This window comes from Sarcophilus harrisii, chromosome 5, assembly GCF_902635505.1.
Source record: "Sarcophilus harrisii chromosome 5, mSarHar1.11, whole genome shotgun sequence".
NCBI lineage: Eukaryota > Metazoa > Chordata > Mammalia > Dasyuromorphia > Dasyuridae > Sarcophilus > Sarcophilus harrisii.
In genome coordinates this window covers 179,237,561-179,263,852 of record NC_045430.1, presented here as the reverse complement: position 1 = coordinate 179,263,852, position 26,292 = coordinate 179,237,561, and the positions used below count along the sequence as shown (strand labels likewise).

At 36.8% G+C, this 26,292-nt stretch overlaps 1 protein-coding gene and 1 pseudogene across 3 annotated transcripts in view; one reads left to right on the top strand and one right to left on the bottom strand.

Moving 5' to 3' along the window:
- Positions 1 to 10,313, bottom strand: part of MKLN1 (muskelin 1) — a 289,454-nt gene extending 279,141 nt beyond the window's left edge. For 2 of the 3 annotated variants that reach the window (XM_031941074.1, XM_031941072.1), the window contains exon 1: positions 9,726 to 9,972. The gene's annotated coding sequence lies outside the window, so the exon portion shown is untranslated. Of the gene's footprint in view, positions 1 to 9,725; positions 9,973 to 10,229 lie in introns of those variants that run through there. The other variant, XM_031941073.1, reaches the window with a different exon arrangement.
- Positions 10,314 to 10,788: 475 nt separating this feature from the next.
- The window catches only part of LOC100918401, a 78,839-nt pseudogene continuing 63,335 nt past the window's right edge, over positions 10,789 to 26,292 (top strand).

Genomic DNA, 26,292 nt, shown 5'->3' with positions numbered 1-26,292 from the left:
CCGAGTTATTTGATTCTTAATTGACTGAATGAGGAGTGTGGTTTTAGTTACTGCTCTTCAGCATTATCTATAGTTTAAGAGAAGTAAAATTTCTTAGAAGTATATGCTATTCCTTTCCTTCTCTGGTTTGAAGGGGAAAGCAGTAAAGGAAAAGGATAAGAATTATTTCTCTCTGTGTCTCTTTCTCTGTCTGTCTCTCTCTCTTGATCTTTCTGTCTGACTAGATATCTATCTATCTACCTATATCTGTTGCTGCTTGATTGAAAGAGCAGGCTAGGCTTGTTTGCCATTCTCAGAGAGTCAACCTGAGTTGTTTGCTAATAAGTTCTGTTCTGATTGGACAGTGCATCATCTGTTGAGTGAATTAATTACTGGCTGGGCCTGGCTATTTTGTCTTAGCAGAACCAACGTCTTTAGCTTTGCAGTTCTCTGCTTTTTAAAGGGTACTGCTATTTACTTTAAGAGAGTAAGATTTTTCTAATTGGCTTTATAAGAGTGACTATAAGTTGAAAGATTTTGAATGTTATATTCATATATAAAAGGGAAGATGATGTGTCTAGTTGGAGAGGACCAACAATCAGTTAATAGAGATGAGGTTTTAGGGGTGTAGATATTCCTCAGCAGAAAATGGCATTAAAGTTTGAAGTCCAGAGTTGTGAGTAATCCAAAGTACATTGATTTTTCTCCTTCATGTGATTTTCTACCAGATCCCTGTAAGTGTGAACCCACTTATCCCCACAATATGGACTCTATTGATGGCAAAATGTTTATGTATAAATTACAATGTATATTTATTATTCATGCATTTTACTTAATAGATAATGATATATAATATCTTTAACAACTGTGATATTATTTATTTTGTCTTACTGCTAAAAATGGTCATGTTTAAGATCTAAAAGTATTATTATTATGAATGGCTAGTTTGTATAAATATAACACTTGGTATATGGGCTGTCTACACCCGCTGTAGCCCAGTGTGATGCGGTATATTATGAATAATTACTTATATAAATAGAAATTTATCAGTGAGTACTCAGAAGTTATAGTGATGGAAAGGAGAAATGTTTTTTCCTCTCAACATGGTCACCTATAGGACCCTGAGAGAATTTGCATTTAACTCTGTAGTGGTGATCTATCTCTGGGAACCTAGACGTGCTAGTGTGACATCAGGATGGAATGAGCAAACCATCTTAAAGAATGAGTTGACAGACATCTAGACAAACTCCAAGTGAGAAGTGACAATTGGTTACATGAAGATTCTATGATCTTACTGCCTGATTTTCCGAGAATATGGACATGACCAGTAGATTTTTAAGATTTAGGGATGCAGGAGAAAGTGAGGCAGGAATGTAACAAACTCTCACACACATATATACATATAATGCATATATTTACATACATATGTATGTGTGTATACAGGCACACATATATTCACTCTATATACACATACATAGATATATATGTAGGTATACATATGCATAATACATGGTATTTTATTTATATATGTATTGTGAGTATATGTGTACACACACACACACACACACACATATACATTTAGAGCTATTCATTTGTAACCAACAATGGAAAGAGAACTTGGTCCCTGAGATGGAATTGTCCCCATGTTGGAAGGCAGTAATTTTTCTAATCCCCCTACCTTCATGGGTCATTTTACTTAGGTGGAGATACTCAACAGTAAGATATGCCATATTTAGCGGGGAGAAGAGACACATTCTAGATAGACCTATATACAAAGAGGCAGTCACTTGAGGCAGCTTCAAGGAGCAGGACTTCTAGTAGAAGAAAAAAACTGGTAATGGACTCAAAAAAGCTCTCCATGGTAATTAAGAGCCCGGTTTTGTTAGAATTCCACAAGAAAGAAGGAATATTGAGGTCCTGCAGTATTAGGAATTGTAAGATGGCTTGGCCCTCCTTGTGCTCTTGACATGTGCCTCATTTCGATTATGCTCTAAGTTTGTTTCGGTTTTGTTTCTTAGAAGTATACACTATCCCTTTCCTTCTTTCTATGGGTGCTACATATATTTGTGGGAGAGTATGGCCAGGTTTCTGGAGTATCAAGAATATTTTGTAACTATTGTTCTTATTATACCATCTTAGTAAATGCCTTTGCTAAGAGCTAATTATGTCTACTGGCTGATTGCTAATAGAAAACTTACTGGTCAGGGCTCATGAATCATAGTTTTAGAAGAGTAGTCCCAAAGGAGCCTTAAAACCTGAGAATTGTCCTTCCATGAAGGACTCAACTTATAAACTGTAATTGCCAAGTTGGAGAGGTAGCCCAGAGGGGGTACTATACTAATTTAACTTCTCCATCAGCATGGCCTCATTGATTATTACCTTGCAAAAACTCACTGAATCATTAACTAGCCTGTCCTAATCACTCTATATTCTAAGATAGAAGCATCAAACACACAGCCTCATACAGCCTGTTACAATACTTCCGAGTACCCTTTGAACCAGATTAAAATATAGTTGGGAAATACTTAACAAAATAAATAAAAATACAGTAAAAATAAACATTTCATTTTAAAATCAAGTCAATTCATGGTCCATAGAGATCTTTAGATGTGGCTTAGTGACCCCCATTTCTATTTGAGTTTGATACTACTGCTCTAAGATTCAAACCTAGAACTGCCCTGATATCTTCTGAAATCACTGACAAGTATTTTGACTATTCCTTCTGATATTTCTTCTTATTTATCCATGTTTGCAAATCCATGTTCCTACTATTGACCTGAACTTAGATCAAAAATATATGACTTGCTTTATTATTTATGTGGAGATTGAGCAAGAACTGGAAGTTACCTCAGAGACCATCTAGTCCAAACCCTTATTTTTTACAGACAAGGAAAGTGAGGTCCAAAAAGGATAGCTGAATTTTCCAAGAATATGCAGGTAATATTTGAGGGTAGGATCTGAACTCAACTTCTCTAATTTTAGAATCTAAAGTCTGTGCTTATTCTATTATGCAGATTCATTAATATCTCTAACTAGATCAATAGTTTTTAATATTTTTTCATGTCCTTCATCTCAAACATGTCTTACCTTTTACTGTCTGCTATAGAAGAGATGCTCTATAGGAATTTAGGGACTCCCAATTTATAAATTCAGAGCATTATAAATTTTTCATGGATTAGTCCAACAACTATTTGTTGAACACCTATTATGTGCATTGTCAAGCCAAACAAAACAGAAAGCTATTTCCCTAGCTCAGCATGCTATCTCCTGCCTCTGTGAATTTGCATAGATTATCTATCCCAACATGCCTGGAATGTAAGCCATCCTTACTTGTCTTAGAATCGTTATCTTCCTTCATGGCTCAGCTCACATGCCACATCTTTGTCTTCACTCAATAAACTTTCCTTTATTTCCTCAGTAGTTGATATTCTCTCCCTTATCAATTTACTTTGTATTTACTCACCTGTGCATTGGCTATAGAGCGTATATTCTCACAGAATAGCTTTACTTTTTGTTTTTGTATTCCCAGTCTCAAATAAAATCCTTTCCACATGAATTTACTTAATAAAGATGTTTTTAAAAATTTATTGATGACTTTCATTTTTCTATCATAGACATTTCCCAATATAGAATCTTCCCAACCCCCTCTATACAGAGCCTCCCTACCCCAACCCACTCTGATAACTCCAAAAATAGCTAAGAAAAACCAACCAACATATCAATACCATTCACAACCATAGCCTTCCATTTCTCTCCTGTAGGACGCCATATGTTATATCACTTGGTTTTTGTTTTTGGTGTGTGTGTGAGACTGAAATGGATTACTGTAATTGGTCAAACTTCTAGTCATATTAATATTTATATTACTTAGATGACTGTGACTATCATTCTCCTGGTCCTATTTAACTTCATTCTGTATTAGCTCATATAAGTCTTCCTATATTCTTTGAATTGCTCAATTAATGCAATTAAATTAAATTGAAATGAATTGAACTGTACAAGGAACTATGAGGGATACAAAAGAAATATAAGCTTTAGTCCCTATCCCCCTAAGAGCTTAGGCCCTCATTGAAAAAAGACAAAAATATAGGAAAAATATAATTAAGAAGTTTTAAGTGGCATAAAATGGTGATATAAACAGTAAAAACTAGAAGAGCTTTGATGAGGAAATTATTATGGTCTGGAGCTGTCTCATAAAACAGGTGAAACGTTAGTTAGATCTTGAAGAATGGCTAAGATTTGAATTTAAGGACAATCCAAGGGAAGGAAGAGCCTGGGAAGGAGGGTGGCGCATCTGGGGAATGAGGAGGAGACCAGTATTTTAAAAAGTGGAGGATCTGCCTAGAGGAGGTATTTGAAAGTAGGCCAAGATTACCCTGAGCTTTGGATACTAGACTAAGGAGGTCAGAATTTAGCCCGTGCACAATGGAAGCTCCTTGTAGGTTTTAAGCAGGGAAATGACTTGATAAAATAATGTTTTAGGAAGATAATTTTGGTGACAGAAGACAGCTTTCACCCAGGAAGTTAGACAGACAAAGGGGTTTAAAATGAGGAAATAAAGAACATATGGTCTCAGCCCCATTCCATTTGTTCCTCCCTAAATAGGCACAATTGCAATTCTCATCTGTAAAATGATAATACTGTCTGCCCTGATGAAATCTTGGTAAATTGTAAAACACTATATAAAAGTAAGCTTGTTACTATCATCATCTCAGCCACTAGGGGGGTTTTAGCAATACATCAACTAGGCATCTTACAGAGCAATAATGATGCAATAATGTTTTTATAACAGTTCAGAAGGTGGTACTTGCCAATATTTGCTGAATCATTTGGTGACTATAGTTCCAACAAATTCTTGTGATATATTTATTGGAGGCCCATACAATTAAGATGTAATTATCAGATTATTCTGAATAATTAAAATGAAGTAATCAGTGTCTAGTCTTTTTAGAATATTTTCATATATACTGATTATTTTATTTTATCCCTTCAGCAATTATATAAGTTAAAGAACAATAATAATGATTGATGTAGTATGTTAGGGTTTGCAAAGCACTTTATTTTGTTTTGTTTTGTTTTTAGCCTAGGTCTTCCTATGTTACCTAGGCTGAAAGTACAGGAGCTATTTAAAGGCCCAGTCCCAGTCAAGCCAGTATAGGAATATTTACCTGTTCTGTTTCCAATATAGGCTGGTTGAACACTCTTTAGGTAACTCAATGGCCCCTTGTTCCAAAGGGCTCATGATACTAATGCCAAACTTAGTGAGTTCATCTAATTGGCTTACCCCATAATATCTCAAATCCAGAACTCCACAGATACACCAGCTTCAGCCTTCCAACTAGCTGGAATTACTATTCCTGGATCAAAGCACTTTTACCTTTTGAGCATCTCATTTGATCCTCACAAACACATAAGGTATATATCTAACTATATTTATTGTCATCACTATTTTCCAAATGAGAAAACAGGCTTGGAGAAGTTACATGATTTGCCCACAGCCATAATTCCAATTTGGCATTTTTTTCCCATTGTACCACATTGTTTCATTAATCTTATGTGATCCAGGGCAAGCCACTTAACTCTGCCTCGGTTCTCTCAAGTATAAAATAGGGATAATAATACCTGGACTAAATGAGAAAATATTTGTAAAGCACTAGGCACAGTGCAAAAGACAGTAGATACTAAATAAACGTTTATTTCCTACCTTCCTTCCTTCCTCCTACTTATAGATAAAAAGACTATGGATTAGAGAAGTAAAATGATTTGCTCAAGGTGATACAGCTAGTTAATGATGAGCAAAATCTAGGGTCCCTAATGCCCTACTAAATGTTCTTTCCCCTCGATCAATGCTGTTTTATTTAATTGCATTCACCTAGTGTGTACTCAATAAACAGCAAATGAGGAAAATTGAGAATCATTAAGTCAGATTTAAAAAAAAATTTGAACTTATTCTAAATTTTAAAAAAAAATTTGTTATCAGATTTTTAAAAAATTTTTGAACTTATTCTTACTTCTAAATTTTCTCCCTCTTTCCATCCCCTTTCCCACATATAGATAAGGCAAGAAATATAATATTCATTATACATATGAAGTGATATAAAATATTTCTATATTACTCATAATATAGAGGATAAAAAACAAGAAAAATAAAGAAAAAAATGCATCCATTTACATTTAGAGTCCATCAGATCACTATCTGGAGGTAAATGGCATTTTCCATCATGAATCTTTTGTAATTACTGTGAATCACTGTATCAATCAGAGTTGCTAAAGTCTGTATTGAAGAATTTATTATCATCATAATTTTACTCTTATCATGTATGTATTTTCCTGGTTCTGCTTACTTCACTTTGCATCAGTTCATCAGTCTTCCTATATTTTTTCAGAAACCACCCTCTTTGTCATTTCTTAGAGCATAATAAATAGTATTCCATCATAATTAAATAATATAACTTGTTCGGTTATTCCCCATTGATGAACATCCCCTCAATTTCCAATTCTTTGCCAACAACAAAAAGGGCTGCTATACATATGGGTCCTTTTCCTTTTTTCTTTATTTTCCTTGGGATATAGACTTAGTAGTGGTATTTTTGAGTCAAAAAGTATGTATAGTTTTATAGCCCTTTGAGCATAGTCCAAATTATTCTCCAGAATAGTTGGATCAGTTCATAACTCCATCAACAATGCATTAGTGTCTCAATTTCTCCATATTCCCTTCAACATTTATCATTTTCCTTTTTTGTCTTATTAGTCAATCTGATAAATGTGCGGTGGTACCTCAGAATTGTTTTAATTTGCATTTCTTTAATCAATAGTAATTCAGAGTATTTTATATGATTATATATTGGATTTTTAATCATTTTATATGATTATATAGCTTTGATTCCTTTGCCTGAAAACTGCCTGTTTTTTACCATGTTTTCAATTAGGGAATGGTTCTTAATTTTTATAAATTTGATTTAGATCTCTCTATTTTTGAGAAATAAGACATTTATCAGAGAAACTTGTTATGAAAACATGTTCCCAGTTTCCCATTTTCCTTCTAATTCTGACTGCATTGGTTTTGATTCTGTAAAACCTTTTTAACTTAATATAATCAAAATTCTCTATTTTACCTCTCACAATCCTATCTCTTGTTTAATCATAGTCTTCCCCTATCCATACATCTGAAAGGTAATCTTTTGCATATCACTCTAAGTTGTTTAAAATAGCATCCTTTATGTCTATATTTGGTACCTATTTTGAGTATCTTGGTATCTTGGTATATGTTGATACATGTTGATCTGTGCCTCATTTCTGCCAGACTACTTTCCAGTTTTTCCAACTTTTTTTTTTTTTTAGTATTGTAAGTTTTTGTCCCAATAACTGGGATCTTTATGTTTTATTAAACACTAGGCTACTGGGCTTGTTTGCTTCTATATATTGTATACTTAGTCTATTCTATTAATCAATCACCCTATTTCTTAACCAGTACCAAATTTATTCAAATCCTTAGAAACAGAATTAATTTCCGCAATTGGTAGGAAGTTGCACAAGAATACTTCCATAGGAGATAGAACTGGAAGGAATTGTAGAGTTTGTCCAATCCAATGATGTCAAACTTAAATAGAAACAGATCCCTGGATGTAATGTTCGGGCTAGCTTTCTGGAGGACGTCAGGATCAGCCTTGATCTTAGTGCAGGAGACAGGAGAACCACCAGAAGGATGGTCAAAAATGGAATCTCCCTCTTCCAGTTCTTCTTAGCCCTTATATACTTTATTACAATTACATCATTACTGATGTACTTACATCAATACTGATTATATATGAACTATGGAACCATTACATCACCATACTCTGTACTAAGTATATATGTGAACTAGAGAATCATCATCTCATCAATTCCACTTAGTTAACACCTTGTTTCAAGTGTACTTCTCCAGAGTTCTGGCCCTCTACACCTGGAGACTGCATATTGACTTGAAAAAAACACAAATTAACATTGTCTATAATACATTGCATTTTAATCTATTTTTTGTCAAAATTTTTCTAATTACATTTTAATCTGGCTACAATGGCACTTAGGTAGGTCCTTGATGCTGTTTTTAAAAATGGCAAAAAAATTGTGGGTTTGATCTGATCTCATTCAACTTTCTCATTTTGCAAATAATGAACCTGAAGCTTAGAGAGATAAAGTGATTTGCTGGATCTCATCCTCATAGTATGTAGAATTGAGTTTTGAATTACTATCCTCATTTTCCAAATCTAATGCCTTTTCTACAACAATACACTGCATCCCCAGCAGAAAAGGAAGTAAGGGAAGGAAAAGTATTTAGTCACAAAAAGAGATTCTATAGTATATAGCAATCAGGATAAGAAATAATCTTATTTTTCTTTTCCTATCTTTGCATAGAGGCAGGGAAATGCACATGGAATGGGTACAAAATATGGTAATGGTAAATGAAGCCTCCATTTCTTATAAGACCTTGATCTCAAGGCATATTTGCTGATTAGAAAAGAGCAGGACTTCACTTTCCCAGGATGCTGTATGGCCTTGGGTCTGGCACTGACTGTTGGAGAGACATGAAGACTTCTGGAAAGGAGGATCCCATGAGGGAGGCTCCCTGAAAGGGGGCCAGGCAGGGCTTTTGCTGTCAGGCCAGCTTCAAAGCAGTCTTGAGTAGAGAAGCAAAGAAAGGAAATCAACTAGATGTTGCAAAGTATTGGGATCTGATCAGCCATATAGTCACTGCCTTCATAAAAAGGCATTTCCAAAACCCTACCAACCAACCCCATTCTTGCTTCTCTGTAAAAGGCAGCACCCACTATGAATATGGCCTTCTATCACTTTATGTTGCTTTACTGTTCATTTTGTCCTGCATAAATAGTTCATGTTCCTCAGCTTAATGATACACTTAGTTTGCTAAGGTGTGGAACTGAATAATCCAAACAGAGAGAAGGGGACAAACAGAGACTCCAGAAATTATCAGTTCATTCAGTGGGGAACAGAAGGGAAGGGTTGTGATAATTAGCAAGATGATAGGTTCAGGAGCTGTCTCTCATTCATTATTAACTGTATATGATCCTGCGCATGTGACTTTACTTATTGGTACCCCCAGGCAACTAAGATCATGTCACAAAATGCTATAAGTTGCAAAACAGTTGTGAATCTTCATTGATAGAGGAGGTTTGCTAATTAGGACCTCCTTACACTAGAGAAATCATAAGTCTTGTTGGAAGAGAGATTCAAACAAATTAGGCTACAAATACTGTTATAAAAGAACATGTTTTAAATGCCTAAAACTGCCAGTCCCTTTGGGTATTTATCTTGTAGTAAATCACATGTATTATTGTGAAGGCTCAAAGCTTTGGTAGAAACTAATACACAGGGGGCACAATTGTCAAATTTTGCCTAAGGCCTACAAATAAATGACTTGAGTTGGCTCTGCTGCCGACTTTTACATTCTCTGATTCCCTTAGTCACTGTCCAGTTGACTAAAGTATGAAACCTCTGTGTGTGTGTGTGTGTGTGTGTGTGTGTGTGTGTGTGTGTTGGGGGGAGAGGGTGCAAGGAGAGGAAGACCAAGTATAATAAGTTAATAGTAACACATGGTTTTGTCATGACTATTTTTTCATTTCTTCAAAGCACAGCATTAATACCACAACTTAGAGGCACCAAAGAGGCATTAATTCTGCTCTCTTTATCCAAATTTCACAAAAGAAAAAAAAAAAGAATAGAAAAGCCACAGAGAGGAAGTTACTTACCTAAAATGAGGGGGAAGGGAAGGTGCAGTGTCGATAAGAGAACCCAGGAGTCCTGGCTCTCAGCCCTGTGTGCTGCTCCTACTTGGGGATGGGGTGGGGCAGCCCTGAAGAATAGACAGCAGTAGGCTTATGAGAACAAGTCTGGAAGAAAGGAAGGCAGTTTAGGAACATGGGCAGCATGGGAAAATCTGCTTCTGCATTTTGTAAGGGGAGGGCTGGGAGGAGGAAGAGGAAGAAGAAGAGGAAGAAGAGGTAAAAGAGAAAGAGATAGAGAGAGACAATCAGATGGAGAGAGAAACAGAGACAAAAAGAGGAGAGAGGAAGAGAGGAGACAGAAAATGGATGAGGAGAGAAGATGAGAGAAGAGAGGAGAGTAAGGAGGAGGGAGAGAGAGAGAGAGAGAGAGAGAGAGAGAGAGAGAGAGTGTGTGTGAGTGTGTGTGTGTGGCTGCCCATAAAGGGAGAAGAGGAAAGTGAGAGAACACTAGCTCTAGATGGAAAGTACCCTGAGCTTCCAGTTCCTCTGTGAGCCTCTGTTGACAAAAACACGCCAACTCTGACAGTGGCTGTTCAGGAAGGCTTGTGTGAGATTAAAAAGGAAAAAAAAAAAAAGTCCTCATTGCTTGTCAGCCTATTTCCTTAGGAGCCCCTCCTAAGGGGCAGGTCAAATCTCTATTCTCAGAGTTGTCTAGGGTATGGCGAAGAAGGAGCAGCCCAGCAGACGTATGTGTGTGTGAGTGGGGGGAATGGGGGGCTGGAAGGGGGCTGGGAGTGGGGATAGATGGAGAGGAGGGGAGAGAAGGAGGCAGAGGAGGAGCTTCAGGCTGCCAGGAAACCAGTTAATAGAGAAGAGGTTGAAAGAGATCCAGCGGATAAAGAGACATTCAGAGTTCAGCTAATGAACGGGATGACTCATTGACTGAATCAGACAAAGATTAGCATGGAAAGGGGGCGGGGGTGGCGGAGGAAATTACTCAAAGGAGCATTGCTGAGGCAAATGTTCAAACCGAGCTGGGAGGCCAGGGACACGATGTTACTCAGAGCACAGCCTACGGCCCTGGGGCTGGAGGGAGGGGGAGATCCGCAAGAAAAACACAGGGAGAAAACTGCGTCTGAGGCCAGAGAATGAGAGAAAGGAATCTGGAACCTCCTGTGCTTGGAGAAATGATGAATTCTCTCCAGGGACGAGGACCTCCCAGGATCTCAGAATGCCCACCTGTATCGCTTTGTCATCCCATCCCTGAGAAGGAGAGGTGATGAAACTGACGCCGCTCTTCTTTTTTTTTTAAACAAATGACATAGTAATCAGGGAAATAAGGCCCTGTGATTCTCTTTCTTTCCCCCATTAGATTGTAAGCCCCTTGAGAACAGGGACTGTCTCATTTGCCTTTCAGTATCCCCAGCACTTAGCAGGGTGCCACCACAGAGCAGGTGTTTAATAAATGTTTATTTATAATCAGTCAATGAATGATTGAGCATGTCACATAAATAATCTAACATGTTTAGATTTTTTTATTATAAAAACTTGGCCAGGCATAATCATCATATTGGGGAATGGGAAACTGAGATATTATACAAAAAGCCTAAAGTCATATAGCAAGGATTTGGCAACCCCTGGAGGACCAGTCCTATAGTTTCCCTCCCCAGCCTATATATACACCAACTTGCCAGCACAAGACTGAGGTATCAAGTATGTGCCAGGAATCAGTCCATCAGTATTAGATAACAACTATGTTCCAGACCCTGGACTAAGCTTTGAAGATATAATGATAAAAATGAAACAGCCTCTGTTTTCAAGAACCTTACATTCTAATGGGAGAGGCAAAGTATACCTTTAGTACATGCTCTGGGATGACTATGTCAATTCAGCTCATACAAGCAAGCCCAGAAGCTATTATTTCTCCTCTCAGGAAATAAGGAAAAAATTATTTTAAAAGATCTGTCATTTTACTAATACCCCAATTCTGTGAGGCTCCTAATATGGTAAAGGCTCCCCTAGCTTGAAACATTTACTTTGTCCCTGGTTTCCTTCTCTAGTTTTGGCATTCCTAAAACACTATGACCTGTTCTGGCCCACAGTTTATTCCCCTTTTATATTTCAACTTCATCCCAGTTCCTACCTATCCTTAGGAGGGGTTTTCTCTCAGACCTAGTCATTACCTTGCTTACCAGGACCTGTCAACACACTCGGTTTCATCTACGGATCTGACACAAAACACCTGGGACAAGTGCTGAAATGACATTATCAATCCGTCATGCTTGGGGTAGGTGCTTTGAATTGTTTTTATAACAGTAAGGTCTGGCTGACCCATCCACAGTTTCTTGCTTAGAGGTCTTTGTAAACAATGGCATGCTCTTTAGTAATGTTTGCAAGTGGAGAATGTGGTAACAGTAGAGAAGCTAGTAGGATTGTGAGTAAAAAGAAAAAGCTGGAATTAAGGATCATGGTTTCCTATAAGAAAAAATTCACCTCCCCTCTTTTTGCTCATTAAAAATGGTCCCAATGTGGCACAAGCTCAATTTGAATATTTAACTCCATATTTCATCAACACAACATAAAAGTGCAAAGAGTGCCCACAGGTCAGGGTTGACTGCCCTCTGGCATGGTCCAACTAAAGACTCTCAAAGGGTCTATACCTTTTTTGCCTTTATTCAGTCTTATAGCTCCAATGTTGGCAGCTGAGTTCTTGTATCTCTATGACTCAAAGTTTTCCACGGGCACTGAAATCTATGGTGTATAGTCTTAAACAAAACTCAACATAAATGGTTTTAAAAAAACACCTTGTTTTTTTTCCTGCAAAGAGAATGGCAAGGTTTGTGTCAGCCAAAATGGATCACACAAATCACAGACTGCTGTGTGCAATCATGAAATCTGGCAGCTGAGATTTGGAGTTGGAAGGGCCATCTCATTCAACTCCCTTCATTGTTACAGACAAACTGTATAGTTCAGGGTTAAAGAAGGAACTGGAAACAGAGGTGAAGCCATGATTTACCTAGCCTTTTGTTTTTGCTCTTGCTTCATTTTCATGTCATTCAGGGAGTAATGCTGGAGATGAGGGCAACCTTGGCTCCTTACAGGTTTGGAGGGGGAGTGAAATTCCTGAAATAAGGGTTAGAAACACGGACTGACAAATAGGGATGTCACAGAAGTTAAAATGAAGTTTTTTTCTTCCAGAGATAATGTATATAAAGTACTTTGTATAAACCTTAAAGCACTATATAAACATATGCTTTAATTACCATCATCATCATTATTAAATTACCTGTGACAAAAGACCTGGCTTTCTGGGATGGGGGGAAAGAATAGCTTTAATGCCTGGAGTATCCTGATGGAATCTTGTTTACTTCCTGGTAAGGTGCAATGACTCATTTGATATTGTTGTTTGGGTGTCCTACTCTTGTCTTCGTGACTCCATTTGGGGTTTTCTTGGCAAAGATGCTAGGGTCATTTGGCATTTTCCTCTTCAGTTCATTTTATAGATAAGGAACCCAGAATTAAGTGACTTGCCCACAGTCACACAGCTAATAAGATTTGAGGCCAGATTTGAATTTAGATAGGTGAATCTTCCTTGTTCTAAGCCCATTGCTCTATCCACTACACCACCTAAATGCCCTGATGACTCGGAGACCTAACTATGCACTAGCCTCTCTTTCTAGCCCCTGGTAGCAGAACACAATAGATAGCCCGGAAGAGACTAGCTGACCCCACAGAGACTGTCTTCTTGCCTGATGTCCAGCACATGGTAGCGGAGAGCAGTTCAGTGACCATGAAGCCACCAGAGATAACAAGCAGAGAGCAGCATGAGAACCTCATTAGAGGACACTGGCAATTGTCCGGTTATAGTGGTATAAGTCTTCCTGGCTATGAATATACTTTAGCCCCATGTTTCCCTTAAGTACATTCCCTTGTGATATATATGTAATGCTTTTATGATTCATTGATACTGGCTTTCTGTGAATTCCTCTAAAGATGTGCAAGATCCCCAGGCTCCTTGTACTCCCCTTTAACTCAGTGGCTTGTATGTTCTTGTAGTTAGTGGGGCACAGCTTGTGCCCCATTATGCTCATCTAGAAGGCTGAGATAAGCATCCTTGGTGGCCTGTAAGGTGCAGATGCCACATCTTCCTGACATATGATCAGAAAAATGGGTACAGAAGAGAACCCCCACTTTTAGACCCCGCTTTGAAACTTCTGGTCCAAACAATCCAGAAATCATAACCTGCTCTCCCTGAGAAGACTGACCTTCACCCACAGGAAAGTCTAAAAGCCCCTTGTAGTGCCTTTCCAGTTGATAGCTTCTTTCTCTGACCCCAGGATTACGGGGGTATTCTTCACTCTTGGATTATGCTAGAGGAAGCTGTCCCTTCCTAGTTTTATTATGTTATTCACCCAATTCATCACCCTCTTATTATTGCCATCCACTGGCTACGGTAAGTGGCAATGCAGTGTCAATAACTCTGTCCTTCCTTTTAATAATAATAATAATAAACTAATATTTTCATAGTACTTACTATGTGTCAGCCACTTTGCTAAATGCTTTACAATAATCGTCTCATTTGGTTCGCATAACAACTATATGAGATAGATGCTGTTATTGTCTCCATTTTACAGATGAGGAAACTGAGTCAAAAAGGGGGTTAAGTGACTTGCTCAGGGTCACACAGCTAAGTAAATGTTTGAGGCTGGATTAGTCTCTACACCTTCCTGAGTCTAGGTCCAGAGCTCAATTCATTGTTCCAGCTAGATGTTGCTGGTACCCAATGAACCAGGTCTGAGCTACTGGTAGGTAAGTATGAGGTACTGTCCAAAGTTAGGACTAATATCTAAGGCAGTTGTACTATTATCTTGGTGAGCATGGGGTTGTGATTCAGGATGTGAATGCAAGGGTTGTGGGTCTTAATTTTATGTTCCAGTGTCAGGGAATTCCACCTTCTTTAGTTCATGAGTTGCTAACCAAGATTGGGATTAGATTTGTGACCCACCCTTTATGACACACATTGAGTTCATGCTCCTAGTGAACAGGGATTCCTACTCCTTGAGAACTGCCCTATTAGCAGAGGAAATGGACAACATGCAAAACATCTGGCCATATATGTTAACTTTATTTGAGCTCTCCACAAAGATTCTCTGTGTCTTCTCTCCCTGACTGATAATATGGTAACCTATAACAAACTATAACCCATGTATTCATAAGGGGACTCTTTTAGTGACGCTTTATTTGCTAGATTATTTGATTTCATGGATTTTGCTTTGAATTAATGTTCACTGGTTGGCTGGTAGAAGTAAACACATTGGTTGTAGCTTATGTTTTGAAGGAGTATTCACCTACAGAACATATCAAACTTAGAAAAGCTTTCTGGGGCACATATCTGAGGAGGAATTCTACCTGCTACATTTTATTCATTGGCTACTAAGAGAAAAGGATCATTGTTGTTTCAGGACCTTGTTTAATGGTGTCTCCTTCACTTTTCCCCAGGAGTGGGAATGCATCTCTCACCTTAGAGACTTTATTTCTTCTGTTTATATGTCCTTTTCTATGCCATTTGGACTATAGTGGCATTACAAATATGATTATATATTTATAATTAAAATGTATTTAAAAATAAATTTTATTGGCATTCTTTTATTTTATTTTTATATCACCTATATTACTTATGTTTCTTTTTTTTTCTCTTCTTCCCAGAGTCATTTTTTATAATGGAAAAAGTTTACTGCCCAAGATGGAATTTTAGTTTGTATTTTAGTTGATGCTGACTTTTTATTATGATTATTAATCTTGTTAAACTTTTTATTCTTCTTATTTTTTATTTTTCTATCTCCTCTTAATTCTTATGCCTTTCTTTTGTTAATTTTTTTTCTTATTTTTATATATTTGTTTATATGTTATCTTCCTAGTTAGATTTTGAGCTTTTTAGGGCAAAAGCTATCTTTTACTTCTTTTTTGTAGCCCCAGCACTTAGCACAATGCCTGGCACATAGTAGATGCTTAAAAAATGTTGATTGATTGAATAGACATTTATTAAGTACCTATTATGTACAAGGCAGGTGCTAGGCATTGGAAATATAAAGACAAAAACAATCTCCTGATTCTAGGTCAAGCCTTTTTTTTTTTCACCCACTATACTAAGCCGTCTCTCCTATGACTCTTTGAAGGAAGAATTCACTATCATTTAGCAACTTTGGGAAGCATTATTGCCTGTTCTCTTAAACTTTCTGGGCAAATATCCTGTTGGAGCCCAGATTTTATACTGCATTTCCTGAGGATGATGGTTCAAAGGTAATTCCCAGGGAATACTTTGAAGGAACAGTCCCATAGCAGTCAAAGTTTTTGTCTTTAGATTGGACTCTACAATTGAAAATTGCAGTTGTTAGTGATAAGCACATGTCCTGAAAGACAATAGCAGGGTCAAAACTTTAATGGTTAAAACAATCCCTTCATTCAAGGTTTCTTTCTCACTAAGCCAACAGAGCAACATAAATATGAAATCCAAACAAGAAAAGCACCAGACCTAGAATGCTGAAGAGCACCTAGGCAAATGTTAGTCCTCAAATAGTTCATGTTATCATTCCATTACATTGTTCTTTTTCCCTGCTTAATATCTCTTCCCTCCCTGGAATGTGAGCGCACTAGGTTCCTTTAAAATGTCAGACTGGAAAACAAAACAAAGCAAAACAAAACCCAATAGCTCCCCCAAAGCCTGATTACCCAACTGGCCACCACACTGAAGGCTTCACAAATAAGTCAGTCAGTTGGATTTTGTTAGGCTTACCTCTAAAATCTGTTCTGAGTCTCCACCCTTTGGGGAACTCATTTCAGTGGTAAGCAATAACAACACTGTTTGTTCCCAGAGAGCGGAAAGTAAACCCACAATGGACTAAACAAATAGTTGAATGCAGAGAGGAAAATCCATTCTGTAGAGCAATTAATCTTTGGGAAGGCTGGACTATGTGAGACTGAACAGGAGCTCAGAGGATGGAGAGGGAGAAAGGAGAAAGAGACAGAGAGGGGGAAGAGACAGAAATGGAAAGGAAAGAAGAAGGAAGAAGAAAGGAGGAAGGAGGAAAAAGAAGAAGAAAGAAGGAAAGAGAGAAAGAGGGAGGGAGGGAGAGAGAGAGAGATTGCCTGAGAGAACATACTTTCCAGGTATGTTGCTATTGCCATACTCACAGACTTGGAAGATGGAGTGTGCTTCTTTCTTCACACCCACAAAGAACTCCTCTATTCTTTGTATCCAAAGCATGGGAAACTTGGACAATTCTTTAAAGTTCTCTTAATGACCAAAAAATGTGAAAATTCCCTACTTGTGGTAATGCATTTTGTTTTCCACCAGGCCCTAAGGGATGCTTTAAATAGCATCAGTAAGCATCAGAATGAATTAGACAGCAAATGTAGGTTAGCTTTATTTAGACAGATAAAGACAAGCAGAGAAAGTTGTCTGGTTCAAGGGCAGTGCAATATGACATGGTAGCATTACTTAAAAAATGGGAAACTACTCTGGAGAGGGGTATATTGGCAAAGAGTGAAATTCCTTGCAACGCCAGAGGAAATAGATATATTCTACGTCAGTTTTCATAATTAGGAAGCAATTCTAGGATTATAAAACCTGAAATCTCATAGAAGAGTTCTATCACTGAAAAAAATGAAGCAAAACTTTACCTATTCATCTTACCTTTGTTCCCATTTTTTTTCCTTTGAATAACACATATTTGGTGTTCTTATATCATCAGGGATAGTGGCCTTCCCAGAATTCCCAGATGAAGGAGGTTGTTTATGGGCATCATCTGGGAAGGCCAAGAGACTTAGAAACACATGGACTCATTGAATGCCACAGCTGGAAGTAACCTTAGACCTCATCTCATTCAATCTCCCTTCCTTTTTAGATGAGGAGCCTGGAGTTCGTAGAGGTTAAACTATTTCCCAATAGTCACAACACTAGTTCTAGTTCTCTGATTTTTAAAGTATCTACCTTAAAAAACAAATTAAATAATATTCATTAATGGGGCACAATTTGAAGTATAAAGTTCTAGGTGCGGAAAATGAAAATAAATTGAAAGAAGTAGGAACCTTCCTGTTCTGCACCTAGGATTTCTTTTAGAAGATGGAAAATAATTTCAAAATGATGGACAATATATTTAAGATAAGGGCATTCATATATTGCTAACTGGCCTTTGTACTTCCCAATGACATCCCCCTTGCAATATGGTGATGGGATCCTTAAAAGACAAACTCTCAAGAAGTCAAACAATCAAGCAGACTCATTTCTCACCTGCTTCAGATTTATCCATCTTCTGGGATAGTTTCAGAAAACCCTTGGGAGACCTGTATAAACTGATGCACAGTGAAGTGAGCAGAACCAGGAAAATAATCTTCAAAATCATAATGATAATTACTGTGAAAGATTTAGTAGCTTATCAATACAATGAATCACCATAACTCTAAAGGACTCATTATATATATACATATATGTGTGTGTGTGTATTTGTGTGTATGTATATATAAAACTATCCATCTTCAAATAGAGAATTGATAGACTCAGAGTGCTGATTGAAGCATATTTTTCTTGCTTTTTTTCAGAACATGGCTAATGCAAAAATGTTTTGCATGGCTATGTATGTATAATGGTTACCATGGGACTTGCCTTCTCAACTGGGTGAAGGAGGGAGAGAATATGGAACTGAAAATAAATTGTAAAATAATTATTCATTTTTTGCAGTACCTGATTTTTTTTTGGGGGGGGGTTACATTTGGAAGAAACTGGCCTACATTTGTAAATGCTTGCATTAAATTAAGAAATAGAGTAATATGTAAAGTGGAAAGGAGCTTGTATCATTCTTAGCAAGCTTTCCATTTTCAGAAGCCTGAGAAAAGACTAAAATGAAGCATTGGGAGGCAGCAGAAACTGCTGATTACAGCAACTCAGACAATGAGAATGATTGGGCTACAGAACATGTAGTAAATGTTATATTCAGATAGTTCTGTGGAAGTTTTTTTTCTCATTTTATTATCAGCTTCATTCCTTTCTGAAAATCAGTGCTTTCTGTATCTTCTTGGGTTTGTGAAGGACATCCATATGAAAAAATAAAGAATATGAGTTGTAAAGAACCTTGGGGACCATCTAATTCAATCTCTATGTAAGAGGTAAATTTTCTTTTCAACAATCCTGAAGAATAACAATTCAGCCTCTGCTTAAAGGTCTCTAGAGGGGAAGACTCACTATTTCCAGAGGTAATATACATCATTCCACTTCTAGGTGATTCTTTTCTCTTATACTGAACTAAAATCTGGTTTATTGTAATTTGAGCCCACTGATCCTAGTTCTGTCCTGCCCTTTGGGGCCAACTCGAACCAATCTAATCCTTTTTTCATATGACTACCTTAGAAATATTTGAATAATACAGTCATACCCCCCCCTCCCCCCCCGCAAGCTTCCTCTTCTCTAGGTTAAGTGTCTCCATTGTTCTCTCTCAAGGCATTTTATCTCTATCCTGTACTTGATTTTTTGTACCCTAATTAAAGACTTTACATTTATTCCTATTAAATGGATTCTTCATATGGGTTTTTGCTACTACTCATATATTGATAAAACATAAGAGTTTCCATATTCCTTAAAATTCACTTGATTGTAGTCCTATTTATAAAAAATTTAAAACATTTTAATATAAGTTCAAACTTTTTCCCTGAATACAGACTATTCCAAAATTCAATATACCAAACATAAATATTTTATGAGCAAATCAAATTATAGTAATGTATCTTTTCCTATTTCTAAATAAACAAAGTGACTACAGAGCTATATAGAGTAGTAAATTATTGAATATATAATTTCACATATATGTGGGTACATTCATAAACAAATATGTGCATGCATGTGGGCATATTAAGAGTACTAAAACGAGAATCAAAAACTTGGGTTTGATAAAGAGATAAAAAAGTGAAAAGGACCCATGTGTGCAAAAATATTTGTAGCAGCTCTTTTTGTAGTGGCAAGGAACTGGAGATTGAGTGGATGCCTATTGGGTGGGAAATGGCTGAATAAGTTATGGTATATGAAGGTAATGGAATATTATTGTTCCATAACAAATGATGAGCAGGCTGCTTTCAGAAAAGGCTGGAAAGACCTACATGAAACTGATGCTGAGTGAAACAAGTAGAACCAGAAGAAAATTGTACATAGTAAGAACAAGATTATGTGATGATCAGCTGATGAGGAACTTGACTTTTCAACAATTCAGTGATTGAGAGCAATCCCAATACAGTGGAGATGGAAATGTCAGTCACATCCAGAAAGAGAACTATGGAGCAATGTGGATCAAAGCATAGTATTTTCATCTTTATGACTGGTTGTTTGTAGGGAAGTTCCCTTTTAGTCTGATTTTTCTTTCTTTTCATAACAAATTTGGAAATGTGTTTAAAAGGATTGGACATATTTAACCTATATCAGATTGTTTCCAGTCTTGAGGAGGGGAGAGGTAAGGAAGAGAAGGAGAAACATTTAGAACCAAAGTTTTACAAAAATGAAAGTTGAAAACTATCTTTACATGTATTTGGAAAAATAAAATAAAATTGGTTTTAAGTCTGGCCCTATCAAATCTGCTAACTACGTGATTTGAGACAAGTAGCTACATCTCTCTGAATTTCAGTTTCCTACTTCATTAGATTATTGTGAGATTCAAGATAATATATGTTAATTGTTTACTACTATATAAATGAGAATTATTAATATATTTGCATTTTTCCAAAATGTGCTATTTTTCTTCTCTTCCCATGGGAATAAAAAGCAATAAACAATAGTGGAATGGCATCCTCTATAGGTTGAAAAATTCGCATCTCTAGATCTTTTTTATGGCATCATAGGGGAGAATTATTGTATCACAGGTTTGGAGCTCATCTAATCCAATCTTCTAATTTTACAAATGTAGAAAACAAGACCTAAACCAATTAAGTAACTTGTCCATATATGTAGTATGCAACAGAGTCATCATTTAAACTCAGATCTTCTAGCTCTAGTGCTGTTTTCTTATATTATAAAGGGCCCACAGTCATTCACTCACTTGATTTTTCAGCCTTGGAAGAACATTACAAAACTTAGGCTTAAGAATAGATCAGGTCAAGATAGCTTTGTAAATAAAAAGTCTATAGGGAATCCCAAAGCAAACACCAGGGCCAGTGAGGGACAAACAGATTCAGGGTAAAACATATTGAAGTTATATCCCGACCCTGTATAGTACTGGCTTTTATTAGAATCCACCAACACCTTCCTAAGTGGGGTCTTAAGTAGGCATCAGTTGGGATCTAACCAAAGAAATAGCTTGGGCCATTATATAAAACTCAAATTTGCTTTGGAATCTTTGTCACCTTGCTGTTTAGACCAATCTTATTATGCTTCTCATTCATGCTTTTGTGCATTCCAACAAATATTTATTCATATAACAAAGGAAGTGATATCTTCACTTTGTTTCCATTTTACATCCTCCTGCTTTTCCCTCTTTTAGGAGTCCATCTTTGAGAATGTACCAAGAATTTATTAAAATTGGAAAATACTGTTAAAGTTAAAATAGCACCTTTAGAAAACTCCACTAAAACTCATTGTCAAAAATAAATGTATTTTATTTGGTTTTTTTGGAAAGCTGACAGACCAGTTAAACATTTCAAGTGGCTATCAAAACCTTAGAAAAGTGATGGAAGACACAAGAGGGTATATGGGACAATAGCCCAGAAATAGACAGGACACTAAAGGGAACTTCTTCAACCCCACAATCCTAACAAGTAGGTTTCTGTTCTATGTTCATTTGGCTAATAGAAATATATATATTTAGCTTCTATATTATGTGCCATAGAGTTTGCTAGCCTTATTGGGGTTACTAAGTCACTAAGACCAGCGTCTGACTTCAAGGAACAAACAGAAGAATAAGACATGTTCACAAATAACCAGAATATAAAGCAAACTGGGATGATAATAGAAGAAGTATAAGTAATATTCAATGGGGGATCAAAAAAGAGAGACAGTCTGCATTTCATTTTCTCCATTTGAGTAGAAACACCTGTGAATCAGTTACTGCATTTGTCTCAAGACCCACAGCAGCACTCTACAAATGTTCCCAGAATACTAAAACTGTGAATAAAAGGAAAACTCTCTAAGGTACTAAAGCCTTGCTATTAAAAAAGTTTTTGCAAAGGAGAAAAAAAAAGGAAAAAAAGAGAAAAAAGAGGAGAGAAAAGGAGAAGAGCTACAAGGTTGCTTCATATGTCTGTCCAAATTTCTGAAATACGAGATTCAAAGGAAACCCAGCCAATCCCTACATAACCAACCTGTTCTTGTGTGACATTTCCATTTTTAAAAGAAAAATATTCTCTCTATAAATTACACTTTTTTACAACTGTAGGGACTTAATCATAATGAAAACCACCCTTTACTTATTCTGGTAAATGGAATAAATATTTCCACACTAACTAGAGATGCGACCATTTTAATAGCACCCCTAGGGTTAGCTGTCTTGTTCCGACTCTCATCATCATTAGAAGTATGTACTAAACTCATCTAATAGTGCTCATAATGACAAAACTCTCTGTTCTTTGGTTAAAACATGGTATAGATGAGTAATGGGTTTACATTCAGGATGGATTTATTTCAAATCCTTCATGTGGCGCTATTTGGTTAAAACATAAGCAAATCACTTAAGCTCTTTCAACTTCAGTCCTCTAAAGTGTAAAATTTTTTTTTTACCTATAATACCAACTTCTTGGGGTCATTGAGGAGCTTGGGTGAGATAATTTTTGTAAGGGGGTCTTTGTAATCAATGAAGAGCAAATTAAACATCAGCTATTATCTTTACCCCAGAGCCTAATTCTCATACCCTCATAGGTAGAAAACTTCTTTTGTACCAAAATAAAAGATAAAAGTTGCTATAAATTATGGTCAGGAGGAGAAAAGGACAGGACAGAACTATGATTTTATCAGTGTAGGAAACTCAGTGCAAAAATTCCCTACATAAATAGAGATGGATCACTTGTCTATAACTGGGCCTTGAGAGGTTAGGTCATTGGCCTTCAGTTCCCCAGTTATTTTGCCTCAGAGCTAGGTCTTTTCGACTCCCAAGTCTGGAACCCTCTAGGTTATATGTAATTTGTAAATGAACAGTCCAAACAAATACTGCCATGAATTCTTCAGTATATGATGATATAAGGTATTCCAGCAGCATGATCAGTGGTCCTCATCCCATAAGAATTGCATGTTTTGTTTTTATTTTGTGGCATCTGTGATTCTTCAATATGACACTGACCTTCTTCCTCTTCAAATTCAACTTCCTTTCCTCATTCTCATTCTTTTGGTAGAGGGTATTTTAATCAGCCCCATCTTGAACCCTCTTGATCTTCAAGATTCTGCCTTCCATTTCAGGTTCTTGAATTTCCTTTTTTGTCTTCTCTGAAGGTGCAGGTGGCTGCAAATGCTCTCCCCAGTCCAAATGCACCTGACATAACACATACTCATTCCTCTTTCCACTTAGCCACAAGGACATGGCCTGGGGCAGCAACCAATCTCTTAGTTTCAATTGTCTCCTAGTGGCAGCAGTTATTGTTGAAGGCTTTAGAAGAATCTCCAATTGGGAGTGGAGGGCAGTAAAAACAGATTATACATGCATGTAAACTAAGTATATTTTTAAAATTCAGATTTTTGGTTTTAAAAAAATGAAACTTCAGACAGGCGGGGGCAGCAGTAAGAATAGATTAAACAAGTACGTATAACAAATAAAATTTAAAGCTTAGATTGTTCGTTTAAAAAAATGAAGGGTAACCAGTACAAATATTTTTGCACATATGGGTCCTTTTCACTTTTTTATCTCTTTGTCAAACCCAAGTTTTTGATTCTCGTTTTAGTACTCTTAATATGCCCACATGCATGCACAGATTTGCTCATAAAATGGAACCAGTAACCAGTTCAGAAGGCATTGGAGTCTCATTCCTTCATTTTACAGTTGAAGAAACTGAGGTCTTGGAAGTTTTAAGTGTCTTGTGAAAGATTGCATAGGTACTGTGTCAGGGATGAGACTTGAACCCAGATTCCCTGACTCTAAAACCAGCACTCTTTCCACTGCTTTTTCCTAGGTCTTACAACATTTTGTAAGGGTAGCAGTTAAAATGATCCAGGTAAAGAAGAGACAAATGATAAATGTACATCAGACAATATTTATTAAGCATTTACCATAAAAAATAAATGTTTAAAAATAAAATTTACATTAATATTGTTTTTTGTGGTTTTGTTTTTAAAACACTAGACTATTCTGAATAGGATGACCCAGAGCCATAGTGAGGGCAACAGTGATGGCAATGGTAGGGTGCTGGAGCAAGGAATGAGAGGTAGGAGCTGAAATCAATGGTGCTGTACCTCCCCCTCCTTTTAATTTATTTATTTTCATTTTTTAACTTCTTCATTAATTAATTTATTCATTCATTCATTTGTTTGTTTATTTATTTGGTTTGAGGCAATAGGGATTAAGTCCAGGATTGCATAGCTTGTAAATATTTGAGGCTGGATTTAAACTCAGGTCCTTCTGATTGCAGAGCTGGTCTTCTATCCACTTTACCACCAAACTGCCCTTGCCTCTCTCTCCCTTTAGAGAAAGTAGTTGCATTGACATTTAAAGGGGTCAGAAGCTGCCAGTAGTACGGAAGAGCACAGGATCAAAGATTTAGAGCTGGAAAGGACCTTAAAGACCTGCAAATCCAATTCCTTCATTTTACACCTGAGGTACTTGTCCAGTGTTTGGAATATGATTTAAATGCAAGTCCCTCAGAATCTCAGTTAAGGATTCCATTCGTTACCCAGTGGATTCTCCACCCCTTGATGAGGGTGAACAGCAGAGGTAAGGGTGCTGGTATCCAGAACTGGCTCAGCCATAACCCTGTCAAGGCATCCCTGAGATCCTTTCCACCCCTGAGATTTGCCCCCGCTGAAGAAGGTATGAGTCAGGCCTGAATTAAGATCCTCTGGAGTCAATGGACACCATGACTTACCTTAAGTCTTTCCTTGGAATTTATAACTTTAAAAACCTCTCAAAACTATGATATTATACTAAGTATGTCAAATTAAAATAATATTAAAGCCATCCCTTTTAATGAAAAACATTATTCTATTATTTTATTTGTAAGTTGTTTTGCTTTTTTAGCATTTAATTAGTATTTTAAGATTTAAAAGTTACCAGATGTGTCTCAGGAGGGACAAGGAAATGGGATGTGCTTGTCTTCCTTTTTCGGCTATTTCCTGATTTCCCCTTTTCCCTCCCAGCACATCTCAGACTCATATGACTTTTGCTGATGATCCATATTTTGCTCCTAACCCCATACCAGTGGTCCTCTGTGATCAATCTTTTTTCTCCAATGTTCATGGTTAAGTAGGTCACAGATCTCTAGCCAGGTAAGGAGTGGAGGAAGAAGCTGCCATAAATTTCTAATCTAGACATGATTCCCCTTCAGCAACCTAGAAACTCTGCTCCTCACCTCCAGAAAATAAAAGGGATTACTCTCTGACCAGAAGAAAAAAGAAAACAAAACAGGATAGTTTCACTTATATAGGAAACTTCTGAAACAAACAAACAAACAGACTTCTTCTAATGCAGGTCAGCATTGCTCAGAGCCAAACCATTATTATGTGTCAGAAGCAGAATTTGAATGAAGATTTTCCTGATTTCAAGATTATCTCTCTTCAAGATCATGGAAGCAAATAGAAGATTTGGTAATAATATATCTGACATTAAAGCTATCTATAGTTATATGAAAAAATGCCCTAAATCATTATTGATTACCGAAATACAAATTAAAATAACTCCAGAGTACCACCTCTTATCAGATTAGCTAATATGAAAAAGTATATGATAAATGTTGGAGAGAATGGGGGAAATTGGAATACTAACTAGTGCATTGTTGATGGAATTGTGAACTGATTTAATCATTCTGGCTAGCAATTTGGAACTATGCACAAAGGGCTATAAAGTTGTGCACACCCTTTGATCCAACAATACCACTACTTAGTCTGTATCCCAAAGAGATCAAAAAACAGAGAAGGACTCACTTGTACAAAAATATTCAAGGCAGCTCTTTTTTTTAAACAAAGAAACCTTTTTATTTTTTTCTGGTAATACATGTACATTCAATTTTCTTTGCACATTCTATGAATCAAGTCTGGAGAGAAAAAATTAGAACAAAATGGAAAAACCATGAAAGGGAAAAAAAAAGGAATAAAAGGGGGGAAAATGAACATAATGTATGCTGATTTCCATTCAGTTTCCATAGTTCTCTCTCTGGATGCACATGGAATTTTCCTTTCAAAGTTTATTGGGATTGCCCTGGATCACTGAACCCACTGCTGTGAGAAAAACCAAGTCTTTCAGAGTTGATCATTACCCAATCTTGCTGTTACTGTGTACAATGTATTCCTGGTTCTGCTTGTTTCACTCAGCATCAGTTCATAACAGCTCTTTTTGTAATGGCAAGGAATTGGAAACGGGGGATTTCTATCACCTGGGGAATGACAACAAACTGTGGTATATGCATATAATAGAATACTACTGTG